The sequence below is a fragment of the Balaenoptera musculus genome, chromosome 15 (assembly GCF_009873245.2).
Source record: "Balaenoptera musculus isolate JJ_BM4_2016_0621 chromosome 15, mBalMus1.pri.v3, whole genome shotgun sequence".
In the NCBI taxonomy this organism is placed as follows: Eukaryota; Metazoa; Chordata; class Mammalia; order Artiodactyla; family Balaenopteridae; genus Balaenoptera; species Balaenoptera musculus.
The window spans coordinates 66,253,902-66,267,091 of record NC_045799.1 but is presented as its reverse complement, the minus strand read 5'-3'; the positions used below and the strand labels follow the sequence as shown (position 1 = coordinate 66,267,091).

Genomic DNA, 13,190 nt, shown 5'->3' with positions numbered 1-13,190 from the left:
CTGCAAATGGGAAAACAGTTGCCAAAAATACAAGAAAAGAAATTTCTGGAGCCACTGAAAACAACAGATTTCTGCATCTTTTATTGGTCTTATTTTCTCATTATGAACAACAACAACTACAACAAAAAGACATTAACCTCAAAATCATAGCACCTGCCATGAACAAGTGCCTTTTTTGAGGACAGTCAGTAAAACTCCCAGAGGCATTTTGGGAAGCTGCCCTTGGTGGGAGAAGACAGACCAGGGCTGGACCTGTACATACAGATGTATATGTGGGTAGGTGCGGCTGTTGGAGGGAGGAGGCTTTCCTGCAACATGCCTTTGCCATTCATACATTTGTAGAAATAAGCAATGTGTTCAAAGAAAATGAAGAGAAAAATCAGTTCTGCTCTCAGAATTGAGTTGTGGTCTTTTTTCCTCTAATGCTAACTCTGACTATAACTTTTCAAAAGAGTGGAAGACGATAACGCAAACAAGTTGTACCTTTTTCTCTCAAATCATCTAATAATTAGGCCCTTCTTGTGATCTCCGCATAGGTGCAAACAGCATTATAATTACAGGACCATCGCCAGCAAGATGGAGGCCGATGAGGGGCGGGAGAGGGATAGAAAGTGAGCAAACTGTCACAGTAAGTAATGCCACACTACCCCTCCTCCTAGCTGCTGTTTGGAGTGGAGTGATGCCACAGGCCAGAGAAGTAAATCAGTTCAAAGTTTCTGACAGTCACTAACACTTTTAGTATCACGGTAATTGCTTGAAACCAGAAAAGGGGCGACAATAGGGGTGAGTAGGTACCAGGGAGTTGCATAATTGCTCTTAAAATGAAACATTAAAAAGTTTCCTTGAAAAGAAAACTTGAGGGAGAGGGCGTGCCTTATTATGATAAGGCATTTTATGGTAATTTTGGAAATAAAGAAGGCATTCACAGCAGTGCTCAAGCTCTTCTAACAGGAAACCACTCCTGATCACTCAGCAAAAATCTTCTAACAAATTACCCTCTGTAGTCACTATCTCATTTATAAAAGCTATCAGTACTGTGAGAATAGACAACAGGCAATGAAAGACCCTCCGGCAAAATTCAATATTATGGGTTCTGATTATAGTAACAATTCTCTTCACAAATTTAAAATACAAAGAAACTTTCATTGGTAACTCTATAAATAGCTAGCGGACTGAGATTTACTTTTTTTTTTTTTAAATAAATTTATTTATTTATTTTTGGCTGCGTTGGGTCTTCGTTGCTGCACGCAGGCTTTCTCTAGTTGCGGAGAGCCGGGGTTACTCTTTGTTGCGGTGCGCGGGCTTCTCATTGCGGTGGCTTCTCTTGTTGTGGAGCACGGGCTCTAGGCGCGCAGGCTCAGTAGTTGTGGCTCGCGGGCTCTAGAGCACAGGCTCAGTAGTTGTGGCGCACGAGCTTAGTTGCTCCGCGGCATGTGGGATCTTCCAGGACCAGGGCTTGAACTCGTGTGCCCTGCACTGGCAGGCAGATTCTTAACTACCGCGCCACCAGGGAAGTCCTGAGATTTACATTTGAGAATTATTTTTTGCTGGCAAATATTTGAAGTTGTAGGTTCAATAAACCATAACTAAAACATTTCTCCTTCAAAATATTTTTGAGTATCCTTATGTTGCCTCGTTTACTTTCCATTTATGGACATGGCAAGGAGGGCTCAAATTTAACTTCCTGTGCCTATAGGTTGTTAAGCTTTCTGAGTAGGATTGCTTTTTCCTCCTCTCCTGGCTGGCACACCACACCAAGTGAATACAAAGAGAACAAGTAAGAAAATGAAAATTATACCTATACTTTCTACAAATCAATGGAAATAACCTGACAGATGTTCCGCTGTAAAAGAAGAGTTATGCGTCTGTATTTACGAAAGTCCTTATCACCACAAATCAAGACCAAATATTCAACAACTACATTCTGGAAGAAAAGAAAGCTAATGCTAACTAACAAGAAGGTGTACTGTATATAAGAAAATCAATTCATAAATATTTTATTGAGTGTCTCCTATGTGCTCACATTTTTGTAGTGGTCTGAGATTATAAAACTAATACTGTCACACTTTCAGTGAAAATAGAGTTTTCTTAAATTATGCAAAGGCTAGTGCAAACAGTGGTTGGTCAACATTGTCGCTAAAATCCATTTTCTTAAGATTCTACGGCAATATAATTTATATCAGAGTTACATATTTTCCATAAGCTGTCTGGGTGTAGGGATCTGCAAGGGTAATTGTGCTGCTACCATTGAATCTTGTAAATTCAGGTAACTGTTAGTACCCAAACTTTCACCAGGTCTTTAAATTTCATCTTTTACCTCAAAGAATTATCTCCTGCCTGTAGATTCAAATCTATCACTCACATTGACTAGCCAAGATCCTTTACATCCTCCAAATTCTCTGAACACATTTAGACTGTATCACATAATCGTGCACTTGATTTTAAGGTAACTTCTTTCAACCCCAAACAGAAAATGAGCTTTTCAGGAGGGAACTGAACCTTCTGCTTCATTGGAAACCCTTAGAATGGCCTGCAGCAGTGGGCACAAAGCAGGAATTAATAAACATTTGGTGAACTTAAATGAATTAAAAACAAGCTAAATTTAAAAATCATGCTGCATTAACTAGGTTCTCCTATAGAACTGTCTCAGTTTGATTTGTTGAAGCACACTAAATTAAGCATAAATTCAGCCATTCACTAATTTTTACTTTATCCAACAGGTCTTTTGCCTCTTGAAGGGGCCTGTAATTCCATTTTCCAAATAGCCAATCCATCTTTACCCTGCAGCTATTTCCTAGGTAACCAGTCTAGCCAAATAAAAACTTGCACACAATAGGAAAAAGGAAAACCAACTAGGAACTATAGCATCCCACATGCCTCTTAGTATCTCACCTGTGTATCAAAACACAGAAAAGGAAGTCATAATGAATCTTACCCTGTTAAGTGGGGAATCTTAACTAAAGAGGCTTTTGACACCCATCGTCTACAGATCCAGACACTGCTGAAATGATTTAACACAGTCTGAGCATGTCTGTTGCCACAATGAGGATGATTACAAGGCATGTCATCACTACATGTAAAAGCTGTGTCACAGAAAATTTGAAACACAGTAATTGTAATGCAGAAAGGCACACATTCCCGCCAATCTGTCAGAGCAAATCATATGCAGTAACTGCTCACTAAACTGACCACGGAGAGGGTTTTCCAATATAGGGCTGAATTTGAACAAAATCGTGAAGTTAACATTTGCTATTGCCCTCTCCCTTCTCTCCCTTGAGTTTTCTTCCTCCTCATGTTCTCTTCCTCTCAGGGGGCTCTCTTCGTTAGCTGTAGGTATTGTGAACTGGCCCACCCAATCCCTACAACTGATGTGGATCTCTTACTCTACTTTCTCCCTGGGGATATAAAAATCTAATCTTGGCAAGCTATCCTACTGGTAACACAAACCAAACACGTTACCACAAAAGTCTTAATGACTGATAAAGGCTTAACATATTGCCCTCTCTAAGAGCATCTGTAGTTAAGTAAGGGACAATATTCCAACTTAACTGAATTATAGAGTTTCAGGTTTCAGTGACAGGTTGGCTGAGGAAATTTAGGAGAACCTGGAGGCAGGTGAGAAGGGGCCTGGTAGGGGGCCCCAATGTAGGCAGTGACACATACCTTCCGGTGTAAGTCATACCCTGGCAGCTCATACTTTAAATGAGTAGAAGCACAAGCACAGAAAATAATAGTCTATAGGTAACTTAAAAACTTCACATATTTAATTTTTTTCCTCCAGAAGCACTGCTAGTGATGATTATTTTTTATCAGCTGTGATTTCTGGGTTCTACCTTAAGATGAGGGTGCTTATAAATAGTGAACTGGCCAAAAAGAGTCAACATGTAAAACAAGGAAACTTAATGAACCATACATAGGCAATGTCTGAAAACCCAAGTAACATAATAGGTTTATTAGGCCAGTCACTAGTGTCCACTATAGTAACAGTGTCCATTCCTGTTACTTCCACCTGTTCTTATACCTCCCTGGCACTTCCTGACACTGGCCGCTATTTTCTCCCCATCCATCACTTTCCTATTGTCTTCACTTCTTTCCTTAACCAGCGTAGAGCCCTTGATCCATCATATTACCACCTAACTTCTATCCTTTCACTGCACCCACCTGGCAGAAACCATAACCCTGATTCAATATAAGTTTTGCCCCTCCTGCACTTACCTCCAGTATGCTGAATGCTGATGAAGAAAATCATACTTCAGAGCAGAGGCGTGCCACTAGAAATTCCTAAGTTTCTATCTCATGACCATCACCACTACCCAGAAGCTAATTAGCTTTCCCTAACTCAGCGCTTCCCCATTCTCTACTGTGGCCATTCCAAGTCTGCTGCACTCTCCCTCAATATGAGAACCATTCACCACCCCTATCACTTAAGTAGGTGCCTGTGTCTGTTACTTTTCAGAAAAGATAGAGGCCATCAGACAGCAACCCCTCAACTGTCCACCATCAAAACTTATGAATTTATCTGCACACACTTGTTCTTTCATCCTATTGATCTCTCTCCCTTTGTTTTGGATCCCATTCCCTCTCACTTTCTTTGGGAGCTTGCCCAACTTATTATTTTCTTTCTCTTCTGGATTGCAAAATTGTTTGAATAAGCTTAAGTCTTCCCTATTTTTTTTAAACTGTTTATTTTTTATTTTATTTTATTTTTTGGCTGCACCGCGCGGCGTGTGGGATCCTAGCTCCCTGACCAGGGATAGAACCTGCGCCCCTTGCGTTAGATGCGTGGAGTCTTAACCACTGGATTGCCAGAGAAGTCCCCTAAGTCTCCCTTATCATAAAACAAAACTATCCCATCACGTCAAGCCATCTTCTGGTATTGACATGTTTGTGTTTCTGTCCGCTCCGCCTAGTAACCTTTGTCCCCTACCCTGTCAAGAGTCCCTGTCCCCACTTCCCAGAGTCTTGTTCACTCTTTAATCTACTGCAGCTTGGCTTTTACCCCAACCACCCCACTGACACAGCTCTTGCCAGGCTCCCTCATTCCATACTGCTGACTCTAATGGGCATTTCTAAGTCCTTTCCTTAATATTTTAGCAGCATCTGATACAGCTTCTTCAAACACATTTCCTTTGGTTTTGGTGACTCCATGTTCTATTTATTTTCCTCATGCCTCTTTAGTTTTTCTTTCTCTGTCTTTTTTCACAGACACCTTTTTCTCTGCCATGCGTTAAAATTTGGCATTCTTTAGGGGTCTTTGTTGGATCTGGTTTTTCTTCTACACACTCTCTCTCCTCTAAGTCCAAATGGCCTACAAAGGTCTGGATGATATTGCTTTTTTTTCTTTTTTTACATTTGATGCTCAAATTCTTAAATTAACTCTTAAATCAGCTCTAACACACACACACACACCCCAGGCCTTCGTATATGCCGTTCCCTCTGCCTAAACTACTCTTCCAAACTTCTTCTCCTGGTTTCTACCTATGATTCAAAACTCCAGTCACAGCTTAGAAGTCACTTCTGGGAAGTCTTCCTTGACAAGCTTATGCTCCCATTCTGGGCTGACTGCTTCTCTATGCTTCCATGGCCCCGATCAAAGCATTATAACTGTCCCTCTATTGAACTAGAGGGGGTGGTGGGAAATCCCAAATTTGTAGCCAGTAGGTCAGAAGTGCCCCGCCCCCCAAACTTGTGGCAGTGTCTGAATTAGAGGCAACCTTGTGGAGGACAGAGCCCTTAATTTGTGGGATCTGTGATAACTCTAGGTGGCCAGTGTCAGAATTGAAGTGTATAGCAGTGTACTCAGTTGGAGTTAGAATACATACATTTATACAAAAACTTGTATATGAATGTTCATAGCATTATTCATAATAGCAAGAAAAGGGGAAACAACCTAAATGGCCATCAACCGATAAACAAAATCCATACAATAGAATACTATTCAGAAAAATTTTTTAAAGTACTGATACAGGCTGCAATATGGATGAACCCTATGTTAAGTGAAAAAAGCCAGACACAAAAGGCTACATACTGTATTATTCCATTTATATGAAATATACAGAATAGGTAAATCCACAGAGACAGAGACATTAGTGGATGCCAGGGGATGCGGGAGGAGGAATTAGGAAGTTTGGGGTTTCTTTTTCCTGGGGTGATGCAAATACTCTGGAATTAGATATTGGCAATGGCCACATACCACTGTGAATATACTAAAAATCACTGAATTGTACAGTTTAAAATGGTGGATTTTATCTCAAATGAAACCCAACAGCTTAGATTTACCAACGTAATTTCAACAGTGTATCAAAATTTTTGCCCCAAATATCCCTCTATTCTCTCCCCTTCTTTTGTAAAATTACATCTTTATACATTATAAGCCCATCAACACAATTTTATAATTACTGCTTTACTTTAAAGAGAAAAGAATTACTAGCAAAAAGATATTTACACTGACTTTTTTTTTAAACATCTTTATTGGAGTATAATTGCTTTACAATGGTGTGTTAGTTTCTGCTGTATAACAAAGTGAATCAGCTATACGTATACATATATCCCCATATCTCCTCCCTCTTGCGTCTCCCTCCCACCCTCCCTATCCCACCCCTCTAGGTGGTCACAAAGCACCGAGCTGACCTCCCTGTGCTGTGTGGCTGCTTCCCACTAGCTATCTATTTTACATTTGGGAGTGTATATATGTCCATGACACTCTCTCACTTTGTCCCAGCTTACCCTTCCCCCTCCCCGTGTCCTCAAGTCCATTCTCTATGTCTGTGTCTTTACTCCTGTCCTGCCCCTAGGTTCTTCAGAACCAATTTTTTTTTTCTTTAGATTCCACATATATGTGTTAGCATACAGTATTTGTTTTTCCTCTTTCTGACTCACTTCAATCTGTATGACAGTCTCTAGGTCCAGCTACCTCACTACAAATAACTCAATTACGTTTCTTTTTATGGCTGAGTAATATTCCATTGTATATCTGTGTGACATCTTCTTTATCCATTCATCTGTCGATGGACACTTAGGTTGCTTCCATGTCCTGGCTATTGTAAATGGAGCGTCAATGAACATTGTGGTACCTGACTCTTTTTGAATTATGGTTTTCTCAGTGTATATGCCCAGTAGTGGGACTGCTGGGTCAAATGGTAGTTCTATTTTTAGTTTTTTGAGGAATCTCCATACTGTTCTCCATAGTGGCTGTATCAATTTACATTCCCACCAACAGTGCAAGAGGCTTCCCTTTTCTCCACACCCTCTCCAGGATTTATTGTTTATAGATTTTTTGATGATGGCCATTCTGACCAGTGTGAGGTGATACCTCATTGTAGTTTTGATTTGCATTTCTCTAATGATTAGTGATGTTGAGCATCCTTTCATGTATTTGCTGACAATCTGTATATCTTCTTTGGAGAAATGTCTATTTAGGTCTTCTGCCCATTTTTGGATTGGGTTGTTTTTTTTTGATACTGAGCTGCATGAGCTGCTTGTATATTTTGGAGATTAATCCTTTGCCACTTGCTTCATTTGCAAATATTTTCTAGCATTCTGAGGGTTGTCTTTTCGTCTTGTTTATGGTTTCCTTTGCTGTGCAAAAGCTTTTAAGTTTCATTAGGCCCCATTTGTTTATTTTTGTTTTCATTTCCATTTCTCTAGGAGGTGGGTCAAAAAGGATCTTGCTGTTATTTATGTCATGGAGTGTTCTGCCTATGTTTTCCTCTAAGAGTTTTATAGTGTCTGGCCTTACATTTAGGTCTTTAATCCATTCTGAGTTTATTTTTGTGTATGGTGTTAGGGAGTGTTCTAATTTCATTCTTTTACATGTAGCTGTCCAGTTTTCCCAGCACCACTTATTGAAGAGGCTGTCTTTTCTCCATTGTATATTCTTGCCTCCTTTATCAAAGATAAGGTGACCATATGTGCATGGGTTTATCTCTGGGCTTTCTATCCTGTTCCACTGATCTATATGTTTTTGTGCCAGTACCATACTGTCTTGATTACTTGCTTTGTAGTATAGTCTGAAGTCAGGGAGCCTGATTCCTCCAGCTCCGTTTTTCTTCCTCAAGATTGCTTTGGCTATTCGGGGTCTTTTGTGTTTCCATACAAATTGTGAAATTTTTTGTTCTAGTTCTGTGAAAAATGCCATTGGTAGTTTGATAGGGATTGCATTGAATCTGTAGATTGCTTTGGGTCGTATAGTCATTTTCACAATGTTGATTCTTCCAATCCAAGAACATGGTATATCTTTCCATCTGTTTGTATCATCTTTAATTTCTTTCATCAGTGTCTTATAGTTTTCTGCATACAGTTCTTTTGTCTCCTTAGGTAGGTTTATTCCTAGGCATTTTATTCTTTTTGTTGCAATGGTAAATGGGAGTGTTTCCTTAATTTCTCTTTCAGATTTTTCATCATTAGTGTATAGGAATGCAAGAGATTTCTGTGCATTTTGTATCCTGCTACTTTACCAAATTCATTGATTAGCTCTAGTAGTTTTCTGGTAGCATCTTTAGGATTCTCTATGCATAGTGTCATGTCATCTGCAAACAGTGACAGTTTTACGTCTTGTTTTCTGATTTGGATTCCTTTTATTTCTTTTTCTTCTCTGATTGCTGTGGCTAAAACTTCCAAAACTATGTTGAATAATAGTGGTGAGAGTGGGCAACCTTGTCTTGCTCCTGATCTTAGTGGACATGATTTCAGTTTTTCACCATAGAGAACGATATTGGCTGTGGGTTTGTCATATATGGCCTTTATTATGTTGAGGTAAGTTCCCTCTATGCCTACTTTCTGGAGGGTTTTTTATCATAAATGGGTGTTGAATTTTGTCAAAAGTTTTCTCTGCATCTATTGAGATTATCATATGGTTTTTCTCCTTCAGTTTGTTAATGTGGTTTATCACATTGATTGATTTGCGTATATTGAAGAATCCTCGCATTCCTGGGATAAACCCCACTTGATCATGGTGTATGATCCTTTTAATGTGCTGTTGGATTCTGTTTGCTAGTATTTTGTTGAGGATTTTTGCATCTATGTTCATCAGTGATATTGGCCTGTAGTTTTCTTTTTTTGTGGCATCTTTGTCTGGTTTTGGTATCAGGGTGATGGTGGCCTCATAGAATGAGTTTGGGGGTATTCCTCCCTCTGCTATATTTTGGAAGAGTTTGAGAAGGATTGGTGTTAGCTCTTCTCTAAATGTTTGATAGAATTTGCCTGTGAAGCCATCTGGTCCTGGGCTTTTGTTTGTTGGAAGATTTTTAATCACAGTTTCAATTTCAGTGCTTGTGATTGGTCTGTTTATATTTTCTATTTCTTCCTGGTTCAGTCTCGGAAGGTTGTGCTTTTCTAAGAATTTGTCCATTTCTTCTAGGTTGTCCATTTTATTGGCATATAGTTGCTTGTAGTAATCTCTCATGATCCTTTGTATTTCTGAAGTGTCAGTTGTTACTTCTCCTTTTTCATTTATAATTCTATTAATTTGAGTCTTCTCTCTTTTTTTCTTGATAAGTCTGGCTAATGGTTTGTCAATTTTGTTTATCTTCTCAAAGAACCAGCTTTTAGTTTTATTGATCTTTGCTATTGTTTCCTTCATTTCTTTTTCATTTATTTCTGATCTGATCTTTATGATTTCTTTCCTTCTGCTAACTTTGGGTTTTTTTTTTGTTTTTCTTTCTCTAATTGCTTTAGGTGTAAGGTTAGGTTGTTTATTTGAGATGTTTCTTGTTTCTTGAGGTAGGATTGTATTGCTATAAACTTCCCTCTTAGAACTGCTTTTGCTGCATCCCATAGGTTTTGGGTCGTCATGTTTTCATTGTCATTTGTTTCTAGGTATTTTTTGATTTCCTCTTTGATTTCTTCAGTGATCTCATGGTTATTTAGTAGTGTATTGTTTAGCCTCCATGTGTATTTTTTACAGATTTTTTTCCTGTAATTGATACCTAGTCTCATAGCGTTGTGGTCAGAAAAGACATTTGATATGATTTAAATTTTCTTAAATTTACCAAGGCTTGATTTGTGACCCAAGATATGATCTATCCTGGAGAATGTTCCATTAGCACTTGAGAAGAAAGTGTAATCTGTTTTTGGATGGAATGTCCTATAAATATCAGCTAAGTCCATCTTGTTTAATGTATCATTTAAAGTTTGTGTTTCCTTATTTATTTTCATTTTGGATGATCTATATACTGACTTTTATATCCACCCTTGTAGTTACCTTTATTGTGCCCTATTTCTTTGTGTGGATTCGAAACACTGCCTAGTGCCCTTTTCTTTCAGTTTGAAGACTCCTTTCAGTATTTCTTGTAGGACAGGTCTGTTAGTGATGGATTTTCTCAGTTTTTGTTTATCTTAGAATATTTTGATTTCTCCTTTGTTTCTGAGGGATAGTTTTGCAGAATTTTTAGTTGACAGTCTGTTTCTTGCAGCATTTTGAATATGTCATCCCACTGCTCTCTGGTCTCTTGGTTTCTGATGAGAAGTCAATTGTTAATCGTATTGAGGACCCCTTGTACATGAGGATTCACTTTTTTCCTGCTGTTTTCAAGATTCTCTTTATGTCTTTGGCTTTTGACTGTTTGACTACGACGTGTCTAGGTGTGAATTATTTTGAGTCTATCTTACTTGGAATTTGTTGACATTCTTCAATGTGCAGATTAAGTTTTTCATTAAACCTGGAGAGACTTTGGCTATTATTTATTCACATATCCTTTATGTCCCTTCTCTCTTCCCCTTCTGAGACTCCCATTATGCATAGGCTGGAATACAGTATTCCCCTCTTATCCACAGTTTTGCTTTATGCAGTTTGTACCTGCAGTCAACCGCAGTCCAAAAATATTAAATGGAAAATTCCAGAAATAAACAATTCAGTAGTTTTAAATTGCAAGCTATTTTGAGTAGCATGATGAAATCTTGCACCATCTGGCTCCAGCCCACCTGGGACGTGAATCATTCCATTGTCCAGTGCATCCACACTGTATGGGCTACCTACCACCTGTTAATCACTTATTGGTCATCTAAGTTATCCAATGGACTGTTGCAGCATTGCAATGCTTGTGTTCAAGGAAGCCTTACTTTACTTAATAATGGCCCCAAAATACAAGACTAGTGATGCTGGCAGTTAGGATATGCCAAAGCAAAACCATACAGTGCTTCTTTTATGTGAAAGGTGAGAGTTCTCAACTTAATAAGAAAAAAATTTGTATGCTGAGATTGCTAAGATCTACAGTAAAAATGAATCTTCTTTCTGTGAAATTGTGAAGATGGAAAAAGAAATTCATGCCAGTTTTGCTGTTATACCTCAAACTGCAAAAGTTACGGCCACAGTGTGTGATAAGTGCTTAGCTAAGATGGAAAAGGCATTAAATCTGTGGGTGGAAGACATGCTAATTGATGGCAATGTGTTAAGCCAGAAAGCACTGAGCCTATAAGAAAACTTCAGCAAAGGATCCCGTGAAACAAGAGATACCAAGCCATTTACTGCAAGTAAAGTATGACTACACAGCTTCAGGAATAGGTTTGGACAAAAAATATAAAAACTACTAAAGAAACTGTATCTGCCAGTGAAGAAGCTGCTGCCACATTTCTGGCAGAGTTGAAGCTAAAGAGAGAGATCACATTCACATAACTTTTATTCAATATATTGTTATAATTCTTCTTTTTATTTTAGCTATTGTTTTTAAGCTCTTACTGTGCCTAATTTGTAAATTAAACTTTATCACAGGTATGTATGTATAGGAAAAAACATAGTATATAGGGTTGGGTCCTATCTGCAGTTTTAGGCATCCACTGGGGGTCTTGGAACATATCCCCTTGCAGTGGGGGGGATAAGGCAGGCACAACTGCATTTCCCTTATTGAAGTAAAAGAGCTCTTTAAATATTAAAGAAATTAACTACTTGTCTGTGATTTGAGCTACTGATATTTTATCCCAGATATTTTGAGAACTCCTGCTCTAGAGATAGGTTTACCTTCAATACTTGCTTCTAGTCATAGAGATGATCAGACCTAAAGAGTAACATCCAATTACATTTGGCAAGAAAGGTGTTTCTTAAACAATGGAATTATTTTTTTTGGAGTTTAATATTTTAAATCACCAAGTAAATTTTCTGGTGCTAGAGATATAATGAAGTATGCTCTTTAAAGACCACAGGGCAGAATGTTGATAGAGGAACACAAGCAGAACCCAAGTCAATTCACTTCACTTACTGTAGCTTAAGAGGGGTTTTCCTTTTAACTTCCAAAATTAAACTGTTTGAAAATACTTCCACAGAGTGCTTTCTTTCCAAGGTAAACTCTCTAGCCACAAAATAGATACATCAATCAATAAAACAGAATAAAATACACCTCAACAGGCCAAATATATATATGATGGCATTAGAAATCAATGGAAATAATGGACTATTTAGTAAACTGTTTTGGATAATTGGTTTACCATTTAGAAAAGAATTAAGATAGATTCCTACTTAATACCATGCATCAAAATAAGATGGCAGAAATATAAAAATGAAAATCATAAAATAAAAAGGAAAATAGTCTAGTTGACTGTGTGGTCTTAGGAATGGGGAAGACCTTTCACCTATATATACAGTCAGATTCTATAAAGAAAAAGACCATGACTGTAATTTAAAAGTAAACAATAACCATCGTGCAATACACATGAAGGGGTAATATTCTTTATATATAGTGAGTCCTTTCAAATCAATGTGAAATCAAACACCAAAATTGAAAAATGGACAAAGGATATGAATAAGCAATTCATATAAGATGGCATACAGGATATCAAAAGGATATATATTTTTTAAAGTTCATGCTTTCCAGTAATCAAAGAAATGCAGACCAAAACAACAAACGTTTAAAAATATCTGTATCTTCCAATCTAATACATATAGGAATTTAGAATATGGTAAAGGTGGCATTTCAAAACATCAGGGAAAAAATGTGCTAGTCAATGAATAGCACTGGGGCAATTGCCTATAGTTGGGGGAAAAAATAAAAGCTAATTATTTAAAATTATGGATAAAAATAAAATGCTATATACAGCTAAATGTAAAAAAAAAAAAACAAAAAACTATAAACTTGAAAGGACTTTCAAAAGAAAAGAAAAAAAAAAGACACAAAACCCTAAACCCATGAAGAAAAAAAAAAGATAATCAAAACTTTAAACTTCTTTACGACAAAAGAAACCAAAAACAATATTGAAAAATA

At 37.7% G+C, this 13,190-nt stretch overlaps 1 protein-coding gene across 1 annotated transcript in view; it reads right to left on the bottom strand.

Moving 5' to 3' along the window:
- Nucleotides 1–13,190, bottom strand: part of MOSMO (modulator of smoothened) — a 55,685-nt gene that overhangs the window by 6,571 nt on the left and 35,924 nt on the right. The window lies entirely within an intron of this gene.